At 47.5% G+C, this 12,027-nt stretch overlaps 1 protein-coding gene across 1 annotated transcript in view; it reads right to left on the reverse strand.

The window, feature by feature from the left end:
- LOC134068156 (serine/threonine-protein kinase PAK 6) overlaps nt 1–9,028 on the reverse strand; it is a 28,141-nt gene extending 19,113 nt beyond the window's left edge. Inside the window, exon 1 of the mRNA XM_062523709.1 lies at nt 8,323–9,028. The gene's annotated coding sequence lies outside the window, so the exon portion shown is untranslated. The remainder of the gene's footprint in view (nt 1–8,322) is intronic.
- Between the last annotated feature and the right edge of the window lie 2,999 nt (nt 9,029–12,027).

Here is a 12,027-nt window from a genome sequence, read left to right on the forward strand (position 1 = left end):
AACGTCATACTGTATTTTTGTGAAGAACTGTACTGATACTCTCAACAGGAGCATAAATATTTACTAGCAAAGCTTTTGTTTGTCCAACCCAAGCAGATCGATAGGTGTTTATGGGGGGAGTGAAACTTGAGCCTGCCCCCTGAACCCTTAGTGGAAACGATAAGAGTATTGCCAACCGCTATCACAACACAATCTGTGTATACTGCTCCACTAGGCGCAACATTACACACATTTCAACAGCAATTAGATAGCCTGATACATACTGTGTATTAGCAAGGACAAAGCTCTCTGTTAATACTGCTTTCTGTTGCTCTGCTATACTAGGTCCATTGCTTCTAAAGCCATTTTCAAAGGGTTTTTAGAAGCAAAAATGCAGTCTTCAGTATGTTTGTTTGTGATTGTGTGTGGCTCCCATTTGATTTCTAGCTTTAAAAGGGAAAAGCTCCCTCTGGTCCCTCTACTTCCTCTAAAGCCTGTCCGGCTTCCTGTTTCAGAGGACTCCTCAATGACAGATTTGTGCATCAAGGAGCTGAAATCGGATTATAAAAAAGCATCTGAATGCCATGCTCTGCAGAATGAATTGAAAATTAGATATCATTATTAATTTACATCTCTTAATCATGCCCTGCTATCGACCCCAGATAATCCACTGAGCTTATAGCACGGCTGATAACAACACATAATTGATTTTTTCATTCTGTATAGGAAAGACAAAAATAACTGAACCACTGTAAACTTAACCAGCAAGGGCATTAGTTACAAGTCCTATTTAGTTATGAAGACTAAGCAACTTAGATAGTGCTGTGGCCCTATGACATTGTCATAACACCATTCTTTCAGGAAATAACATCATAGCTCTGGCATCTCTCTATAGTAGCAATGACATTTCCTAACAGTAATAAATCCAGTTACTGAAGTTACTGAAATCCAGAAATCATGCCTGATGTAGCTAATTCTCCATTAACCAGATGAATAGTCAAACGAATTCTCCATTGGAGTACTGAGCAATACAATGTTTGTAACACAAAGTCTCTCCACAGGGTTTCTGTAGTCCTGTAAAAGATTTGAAGGTTAAATAAAAATAATTTAAAAGGTAGGTCATTATGGCATTATACTAAGAGCCTTGTCACTGTGTGCTTTGAGCGGAAGCTGAAATGCAACTCAGTGTGAAACATATAAATGAGTAAATGTTAAAAATGAAATAAATAAACTTATCCAAATTAGTATCCACACCATTAGCCTCATGCAACATTAAACCAAGGCTTTGCACTGCATCCCCGGAAAGAGCTATCTTGTAAGAACTTCCCTGTCAACCCTGACCTGGGGACGAATGAATGAGTGAAAGTGTGTGTGAGAGTGAGTAAGTGAGTGTGTGTGTGTGTGTGTGTGTGTGTGTGTGTGTGTGTGTGTGTGTGTGTGTGTGTGAGTAAGTGAGTGAGTGAGTCAGGGAGTGAGTGAGGGAGGGGGACAACATAGAGGGAGGAGGTGAAATTAACCTCCATCTCACATTCAGAGAGCAAGAGAGAGCAAATGAGACAGAAATAGAGACAGACAGACAGACAGACAGAGAGAGAGAGAAATAGACTGTACAGAGGGGGCTAAAGGAAATAGATAGTGATATAGATAGATAGATAGATAGGCCTAGATACATACATACATACATACATACATACTGTACATACATATATACATTATGGACAAAAGAGAGAGACAGCCATAGAGGGAGAAAAAAGACTACTGAAGAGAGAGAGAAGGAAGAGAGATTTGCTATTAAGTCCTCTTTGCTGTAGACCAGAAAAAGAGGAAGGGAGTGATGTCTTAACATGATATAACTGATGGAACGTCTGCTAACGTAAGCAGGCACGCCACACAAGCACACAAAGACGAGAGGCAGGTAGCGCTAGCGATGCTAGTGAGGGATTAGCGGCGAGCCCGCCCGGCCCTGCGCAGCGCTGATCCAATTTTGGGCTCGCGTTCACAGTTTCCGTCCTGGATCCGTGTCACATTGGGAGGTGTGGGTGGGAGAGAGACGCTCCGTAATCCTCTTTTTTTGTACTCGCCCGTGCACAAATAAGCATAATCCCGTCCAAATTACACACATAGATTTTGTTTGGCGGCAGAGATAGTGACCGGGTCGGAACAGCTGTTTTTCGGTGTGTGTGTGTGTGTGTGTGTGTGTGTGTGTGTGTGTGTGTGTGTGTGTGTGTGTGTGTGTGTGGTGGCCGGGCGCACAAGCATAGACTGGTCCTCTGTCAGCTTCATCATAGTGACCGGTTTGCCCTTTGAGTATAATGAGACTGCATCACCTCTCAAAGGGAGTGTGTGTGTGTGTGTGTGTGTGTGTGTGTGTGTGTGTGTGTGTGTGATAGGGCTGCTTTTGTCCTTTTGTACACACACACAAACATTTTCTGCCTCTCTTTCATTCACTCTCTCACTCACACACACACACACACACACACACACACACACACACACACACACACACACACACAAACAGAAGCACACACAGTCAAAGTCAGGATTCAGACACACGTTGTATAAAAGGACAAGAGGGTGACACACTTAAACAGCAGTCCTATTTCTTATGATGATCAAATCTACCTTCAGTACACACATACCGTATGTACTACATATTTATCTGTGTAGAAAATCCTGTCTACAGAAACATACATGGTACAACATCACAAGGAACAAGTACTGTAAACACCATAAGATCCTATTGCATGCGGTGTTGTTGCTGGTCTGCCCATGTAATCGATAGCTGGTTTCCTAGAAGAGGAGACATTTCTGAGAGCACTAAATTCTGCATTGGACTGAAATGCTTTTTAATTGGAGATGCACCATCTTATTTGGGAATCCATCCCAGGAATGCACGTACAGTCAAAACGCTGAGCAGTGTTGTGCTGAAGGTTATTGGGGTGAGGAAGTAGCACTTGCAGAGGCTCATCAGAAGGAGCCTATTTCCTGCAGAATATCAGAAGTTGAACAATTCCATACTGGCTCATAAACAGCACTAGAACCCCATTAGAACCTGCCTGATAGAGCTGACAGATCTGATTGGTGTCATCTGCTGCAGATCATCTTGGCTGCATTTAAAAGCTCCTGCTTTAGCTCTGTGGGCCTGCCAAGGGAATGTTTCTTTGTTGTGTGCTGGAGAAATGACCCATCTCACATCAATGTGTTGTGTGCTAGCGCTGAGGCGGCCCGAGACACACTCTTCCACCCCAGTTTGTTAGGGCGCAGTTATTGCCATCTCATCTTGCCCTGTCAGATGTGTCATTCTGTTAAATAAGCAAAAAAGATTTCAGAGGGCGCAGCATCATCCTTGATGCCCTTCCGAATCCCTCTCTCTCTCTCTCCTTCCCTCCCCATCCCTCCCTCCCTCCCTCCACACCACCAGCCCTCCTCCCTTATCCCAGCCCATGCCCTCATCCTCCAGCGTTTCAGAGACATTTCTTTCTTCCCTTTCTCAGGAGATCTCTTGCCATCTTAATGAAAGGAATCGCCTCAGGTGAGGCAGCGCACGGCGAGGAACTTTTACTCCGACACACCCGGCACAGCTGTCTGATGTTCAAGGGCAGACGATGAGGGTAGGAACACACACACACACACACACACACACACAAACACACACACACACAAACAAACACAAACACACACACACACACACACACACACACACACACACACACACACACACACACACACACACACACACACACACACACACACACACACACACACACACACACACACACACAAACACACACACACACAGGCCCTCCTCTCTGTTGTGTTTATAGAGACGTGGGCCGGGGAGAAAAGCCCAAAAACAAAGACTGAAAAAAGATGGTCAGAAAAAAAAGACATGCAGGTAGAAAGAAGGAAAACAAATTGAGAAGGTAGAAAGAAAACGATACAAAGTAAGCCAGGTCAAAGACAGAAATAAAAAAGAAAGAACAGATGAAAGAAAGAGGAAAAGAAGAAAGAGAGAACAGAGTCTTTTCAGTCAGCAGGGCTTTTACTGGCTGCTGATGTCATCATCTCTCTCACTCTTCTCCGGCGTTTGTGTGTTTGTGCGTTTGTGTGTGTGGTGCGTGGTGTGTGTCGCTCTCCCTCTGTGTTTGTTGTTGTGGTGTGTGTTGTTCTCTTTTGTGGGGACGAGGTTGTTTCCTTGCACAAAACAAGGACAGCTGGAGTGGCAACCTCAAAACAACATTTGTTTTTTTTTATCTGGATGCTGGTTTGATAAAAAAAGGGAAAAAAAGGACAACAAACTACAACTGCAAACATCCCTGCACCCCAAATCACACTAACACAGATACCAGGCAAGCAAGCAGAAGTAAGTAAGATGGGGTACAAAGAGTGTGCCCGTCACTGCCCGTCCCCAATGCAGGCCAGAGTGGCGGTGTTGTTGTGCCGTGCGAACACATCCACAAGCAGGACCTAATCTCCTGCAGGAGACGGGCACGCTGGCACGCCTCCAGGCCCAATCCCAGCCTCTCTCCCCCAGCAAAAACACAGGCTCCACGCAGCCACCGCTGGGAGGGCTTTACGCCACACTTTACTGATATTTGTATTATTTATAAAAGGAACTAGTGCGAGACTGAACTGAGGTCAGTGCCCTGCGGGGTGGGAGAAGTCATAATGCCCATAGGAGAAAGTTTATTTCTGTGCTCCTGAAATTCTTTTAATTAAAGATGCCTCTTTGCCTCAGCATCATATCCCTCTCTGCTAAACTCCCCAAACTCTTTCTCTCTGGGCAAATGAAGAGGTATCATCTGTCCGGTCCAATCAGACAGGCCAAATGGCCTCTCAGGGGCCTAATTTATTGATGTGATGAGGCTTCCTCCAGAGCTTTACTACACCGCTCCACTCCTTTTAGAGAACCATCTCCCACTCTATCACTCCGTCACTCACTCTCACACACAGTCACTCGCTCATTCTCCTGCTCAAATGCCCAGTCATTCACTTTCTCTCGCACAAACTCACTCTCCTACATACTCACATGCTGTCACTCACTCACTCACTCATTCACTGACTCTCTAACTTACACACTAACTAATTAACTAGCTAACTCATTCACTCTCTCTCCAGTGGTCACCCCATTCCTGTATAATGTCCAGTGAAGGCCAACTTGACCAGACACTGCCCTACTTTTAGTGTCTGCTGTCTCTTTTGACGCCGGTTAATCCAAAAATGTTTCACATTTGGTGGCGCTTAGCCTCTGTAAGCTGTTAATGCAGGTTAGCACCACTCCCGCCATGATTATGGCTACATGGTGAATGTTCTCTCTCTCTCTGTCTCTCTCTGTGTGTGTCTGAATGTCCAGGTCTCTCATTCTCTCCCTTTTCTCTCCATTCTCCTTCATCCCTTTCAACCTTTTCTCTACGCTTTCCCTCTCCCTCTATCCCCACATACCTCCTTGTTTGAGGTGACACATGGGACTTCTGACTCAAACAGCTGTGCGTGTGTGTGTGTGTGTGTGTGTGTGTGTGTGTGTGTGTGTGTGTCCATGCGCGTTTCACTGGGTCTGCTGCCCTGTGACAAGATGTGTCATTTGTCATTGGGGTGACAGTGGCATCTTTGTGGCTAAGTCAGGGTAACTAGACCGTGAAGACTGAGGATGCTCTGAGGGCAACAAGACACAGGGGTATCGAGTGTGTTTGTGTGTGTGTGTGTGTGTGTGTGTGTGTGTGTGTGTGTGTGTGTGTGTGTGTGTGTGTGTGTGTGTGTGTGTGTGTGTGTGTGCACGCATGTGTGTGTGTGTGCGCGCATGTGTGTGTGTGTGTGTGTGTGTGTGTGTGTGTGTGTGTGTGTGTGTGTGTGTGTACATGTCTGTGATGCTTCCCTTGCGTGTGCATATTGCCCCCATTCTATCCTCCATGCTGCCATATGCCACTAGTTGAACTCTAACATGTGTCCATTTTCTCCTTGTTTGACTGTCTCTGACTCTCTCTTCAATCTGTGTGTGTCTGACACAGTCATGTCATCTCCTACACCAACACGATGTGAAATCTGAGAAACAAATATGAAAACATATACCCAGGGCCTAAAAACTGAAGAAACCTGAACACTGGACACCAATGAAATAAAGCCATTTGAAAACTAAAATGGTTCAGCCATGTTGACAGGATAGTAACGGGGTGAAATACCCCCCCAAGTTCTGACAGTTTTAGCCAATATATGCTTTAAGCAGAAGAGTAAGCAGGATAGTTCCCCATTTGAGAGAACACTAATTCTACCCTTAAACCTAACCACAGTCACTATGTAAAACATGCCCCATGGTAATCAGTTAGGCTCATAGTACATAGTATATCATACCTACAGTACTGTCACACAATATGGCCTACATTTTACAATGATTTCAAAAACGTATGCTTTACCAGATGCTTTGAAGGTGTCTGTTCACACATGGCCCCCACCCACCCCTCACCCCAACCCCACTCATCTTGCTAGGTGATTAGTGTCCTGATTACGAAGTAGTAACCTCTTCAATCAATTCATCTGAGCTAATGAACAGTGTGGAGAGAAGGGGCTTTATTTCAGTACAAGTCCATTATCCGCACCGCTAGTGTCAAATGTCTGTCACAGAGCCCACAGTGGACCGAATTAGCGGCTAACACGCGCGCCACACTCAGACAAACTACATGCTTGACATTCCCAGCAGAGACCTTGCGTCTGCATGTATTGAACCACTGGATGCAGTAAGTGTCCCTGTGCGGAGCAGTCACTGTCATCAGCTTACACCCAGCAGTCCAACAGGTCAACATGCATGCTAATAGCTGGTTTCTGCAGCCTCTGGAACTTGTCATTACAAGCAGAGTGGTGCAGACAGGTGGCTCTTTGGGTTGCCTTGAGTATGGCACACATTCTGAAAGACGACTGCATTCTGAAGGGAAACTGACACTAAGATATATATAAATATATACAGACACACACACACACACACACACACACACACACACACACACACACACACACACACACACACACACACACACACACACACACACATGTATTATTTACCTAATATGTTTTTAAAAAGGAACAGACTGTTAGGCTCTGTGTACTTCTGGGTATTGTGTAACTCCAGTAATTACACATATTATCATCTCTAAGTACACTTTTTTTTGTTACTCCATTAAGCAAAGACTTCTGCACTAGCATAACCTCTGCTGTAGGATTGCATTGACAACACAGCACTTTGTGTAGTGTTACCCAAAAGTGCACTCTACTTTCCCGATAAGCGCAAACTTGCGTGAACATACACAAACACACACACACACACACACACACACACACGCACACACACACACACACACACACAAAGAGGAGAGTACAAAGGGGCAGGAAAAGGCTTTTCGCCCTGAAGAACCTTGCGTGTCGGCCTGCTTCAAGTGAGTCACTTTTCCTCCACCTTCAGCGGCACACTTCCAGAGCATCTGGATAATTCTGGCTCCGGTTCAGTTCAGTGCACGTCTGATAAGATCAGCTCTGCCAAGCGCTTTCACTCTCTCACACGTACACTCACACTCATCTTCACACACGTACACACACACACACACACATACACACACATACACACACGCGCATAAGATGACGGCAAACACTCAATGACAGTGCTAGCTGCCCCAGTTCCCAGAGGCTGAATCTGCAAAGCTGTGTCAATGTATGCTTTATGTGCCTCGGCATCCCAAACGCACTGGCCTTGGCTACAGGCCGGCTGCTTGGACCGCCTCCACGCAATGGAAGGCAAGGATAGACAGACACAGTCAAACACAGACAGGAGGAGAGAGAGAGAGAGAGAAAGAGAAAGAGAAAGAGAAAGAGACAGAGGGGGTGGGGGAATGGGAGTCAGAAAGATGAGTGGGTGAAGGAGAACCCCGATAGTACCAGACAATCTACCAGAATCTGCTAGCTGCCCCTCCACCCCCACTACTACCCCCACTACTGCCCCCTGTAGCTCAACTGCTCCCATCTAAAGCCCCTTCCTTTCATTAGCACCTGAGCTTTGCGCATTCACTGCTCTCTCAAGCCCCCACCATGCATCGCTGCTAGCACCCCCCGCCACCTCTGGATGTATGGATGCCTTCTGACACGGTACACTAGCCGCCTCTCATCAATGAAGCTCAGCCTTCTTTCTCTTTTTACTATAGACCCTCCTCACACACACACACACACACACACACACACACACACACTCCTGTCCTCTCCAACCCCCACCGCACTGCCTCCATATCTTTTGTTCCCGGGAGGAGGAGAGCGGAGGGGGGTCTAGCAGGATAAATTAGCGGACAAAAAAAACACAGGCCTCCTTACCTTGTGCTGAGAGCCGCGAGGAGGAGAAAGAGAAGGAGGAGGAGGAGGAGGTGGAGATGGAGGAGGTGGTGGTGGTGTCGGGGGCGAACGGAGAAGCGAGCGCAAGAGAGAGCAAGCCTCTCCTATGGGAGGAAGAGGCTTTCTTTTTGCGAGCGAGTGTGTGCATACACACGCACACACACTCTTGAAGACACACACACACACACACACACACACTCACACACACACACACTCACTCGCAGATGAGGAAGGCTGGCTGGGCTGTGCTGTGCTTTCAGGCAGAGGCGGCAGCAGCAGCAGCAGCAGCAGTGGCGGCTGAGAGTGAGTCTGAGGTGGCAGCAGCAGCAGCCCAGGCGGAGGTGGAAGAGGTGGAGGAGGAGACGCTGGTGGAGGCGGAGGCGGAGGCTGGGGCGGACTGCAGGCTGCCGCTTGCCCGGGAAAGCCTGATGCGTAGCTCCCTCCAGGCAGACGCTCCGTGCTCGGCCATCTCAGAGGCTCCTGGTCGGGGGGGATCGGCACGCCGCGCGTCCACACCCGCGCCCGCTACGGCAGCTGCCCGCTAGTAGCCCCCGCGTGGGGGCCGGCTCCTGGCAAGGCGACTCGGCAGCTGACGGAAGGGAGTGAGCCATGCTGGAGGTGTGCTAGCATCCAGGTCTGATTGGGTTTATCCTAGCCTGACAGAGAGCTCCGCTGCCTTTCCCCTCTCTCTCTCCCTCCCTCCCTCTTTCTCTCTCCCTCCCTCTCTATCTTTCTCGGTTTGCCTCTCTCTTTCTTCCTTGCGCGCACGCTCACTCTCTATCATACTGATTGCTCGCTCTCTCTCTCTCTCTTTCTCTCCGTCTCTCTCATACACACTGCCTCCCCCTTTCTCAACCCTCTCTCTCTCTCGCTCGCTCGCTCTCGTTCCGTCTCTCTGTCTATTACCACGCTCACCCCTCCCTCTCGCCCTCTCACTTTCCCCTCCTCCTCCCTCTCTCTCACTCTCACTCTCCCTCCCTCCCTTTCTCTCTCTCTCTCTCTCTCTCTCTCTCCCGTGGGCTCTTTGCAAAGACCCTGTGCGCAGCAGCCAGCATGTGTACTAGACGTGTCTGTGTAGGCTGGATTCCACAGTCCAGAAGAAGAGGCCACCCCTATATCACCTGAGATCCCACCATCCACCTGTGCCCCAGCAAACCCCCAATACACACACACACACACACACACACACTTCCCCATCGTCGCCTTTGGAAGGTGCCCTTTCACATGCACTGGAAACATGAGACAGCAGGTAGTGGGTTGTATGAGGCGCAGGTACTCACTATCTGTTTTCTTCATGTATAATCCATGCACCAGAAGGGTCCAGGATCAGACCCTTTTCTCTCTCTCTTCATTCTGTGCTATTTAGTCAAGATAGTGTTACATTCTGCCATATACAGTAATAATACAGGCCTTAATGCATAATTCATTCATAACATGAATAAAATAATGTTGGGTGTTATTCAAACATAATGGTGAAAAAAATAGTTGAATCCTTATATTTTATGCATAAATGTTTTAGTAACAGCCGGAGAGATGTCTTAGGCATTTCTGATAGCGTGCATTGGGGACAAACACGGTCTCCTCATTTGCAGACGTGGGTAAGATGTTGAAGGACAGCCTAAGCCATTTCTTCATCTTGTGTCAGCTCACACGCAGCTCGCACGTCAAGGCTTCCCTCCAAATCCTTACCCCCTCTTCCATCAAACACAAATACGCACCCAAAAGGAGAGGAAAATAAACACACACACACACACACACACACACAAACAAACACGAGAACACGAGAAAAACCCCTCGGCCTCGACCTATTTGCATTTCAATAATAGAAAAAAAAAATTGCACTGGCGGGGGAGCGTGGCAGATGTGAGCCCCACCCCCCCATCCCACCCCAACACACACACACACACACACACACACACACACACACACACACACACACACACACACACACACACACACACACACACACACACACACACACACACACACACACACACACACACACACACACACACACACACACACACACACACCATCCCGCCCCTATCTCTCTTCTTTTCTTGTCGTGGCTAATATTGATGGCCCTACACGTGCCTGCTCCTGCTCCTTCCTCTCAGCTGTGTGCACGGCTCAATGCTGCTGCATGGGCCAGCTACTCTCCTGCTCAGCTGCCCCGCGGCCCCCCACTCTGCTGTGAGGGGTGGAGGGTGCTCTGGCCCACTGAGGGCCCCGGGCTCCTCGTTTGCATGGCTGTGACATACATAGCACACTTGAGTAGCCATGTTGGGTTCTTCCATATAATAATCTCACACACACTATTGCATGCCTGCACAAGGATAGTACATATCATATACAGACACACAGACACACACACACAAAGGCATGCACACTCACATCCACACAAGCACATTAGTAAGTTTATAAAACTCACACAAACACACTCACTCACTCATTTTCACACACACAGCAGTGAGTCTTTGAGCCACGAGTGTGTGTTGACCTTATCCCAAGCGCTGCTTCAACGCACTCCCTGTAAAGGACGACTCCGCAGCACAACTGCCATGACAATGGGCTTTGTCCTCCCAAGATAAAGGGCTCCTGAATACCAAAGAGTGTAATTGGAAGCCCTAATGGCCAGTGTTTCAGTTGCATTTAGCATGTCAACAGAGAGACCCGAAGTTAATCATGCAAGCTGACCGAATGAGATAATTCTCTTGATCCCCAAGAGAGATCCCTTCACACAGCAGTTCAACAACAAGCACAGAGGATTCAGTGACAGTGTTTTTCCTCCAGAGCATGGCACCAGCATTCATTGTTAAATATGTGGCACATTTGAAGAACATTGGCCTCTGGCACATGTTTGCTACTGGCCTGTTAATGTCAGCTCAGCCAATGCAGGATGGCATTTACATTTACTTAATTAGTGCAGATAGCAGATACTTTATCCACAGCAGCTTCCACGGCTGGCAACCCACTACAGTAAGCAGCTGAGTCTGAACCGGATACGGCCTTGGCCTTAGCCATAACAGTGGCGCACCTGAACCGGATCAGCACCAGATCACCTCCACATCGGGGTCTGATCCAAGCCAAATCCTTACCAGCGCAAGGGAAGTACAAAGCTCCATCAGTTCATACAAAATAAAGGTATAAGTGACGACATGAGATTGTCTGCATGTCTGATTCTTTGTTTTCTCTCTGAATCTTTAAATGCATATCTTGAACTTCATGTTTAGGTCAATTGTCCTAGATGTGGTCCCGTGGACCTTTGACCTGTTAGACTGCATCATCAAGCCTCCACTGGTCATTAAGCAGCTCTGATATTTCAGCCAGAATGAATGGGTGGGCTTTTGGCTTCATCATTGGGCTGCTGGCCCCAGTGAGGACAACTGGAGAGAATGTTACAAGCAAGACAGGATATATAGTAACACTGGAACCCTTTGGGTCTATTTAAGTCAAAAGAAACTATAAGCCAGGACAGCAGAGAAATGGTCCATGGCAAGCCTGTACGAAAACTTGTTAAGCGCGCGCGTGCGCACACACACACACACACACACACACACACACACACACACACACAGCAATACCCCTTTTGAATGAGAGTGCTATTGATTTCCTGTCCATGGATATATTTATCTGAATCGGTTAAGCTGCTGGTTGCCTCTCACAGATGAGAAATGATCTGTCCTC

This window comes from Sardina pilchardus, chromosome 20, assembly GCF_963854185.1.
Source record: "Sardina pilchardus chromosome 20, fSarPil1.1, whole genome shotgun sequence".
Lineage (NCBI taxonomy): Eukaryota > Metazoa > Chordata > Actinopteri > Clupeiformes > Clupeidae > Sardina > Sardina pilchardus.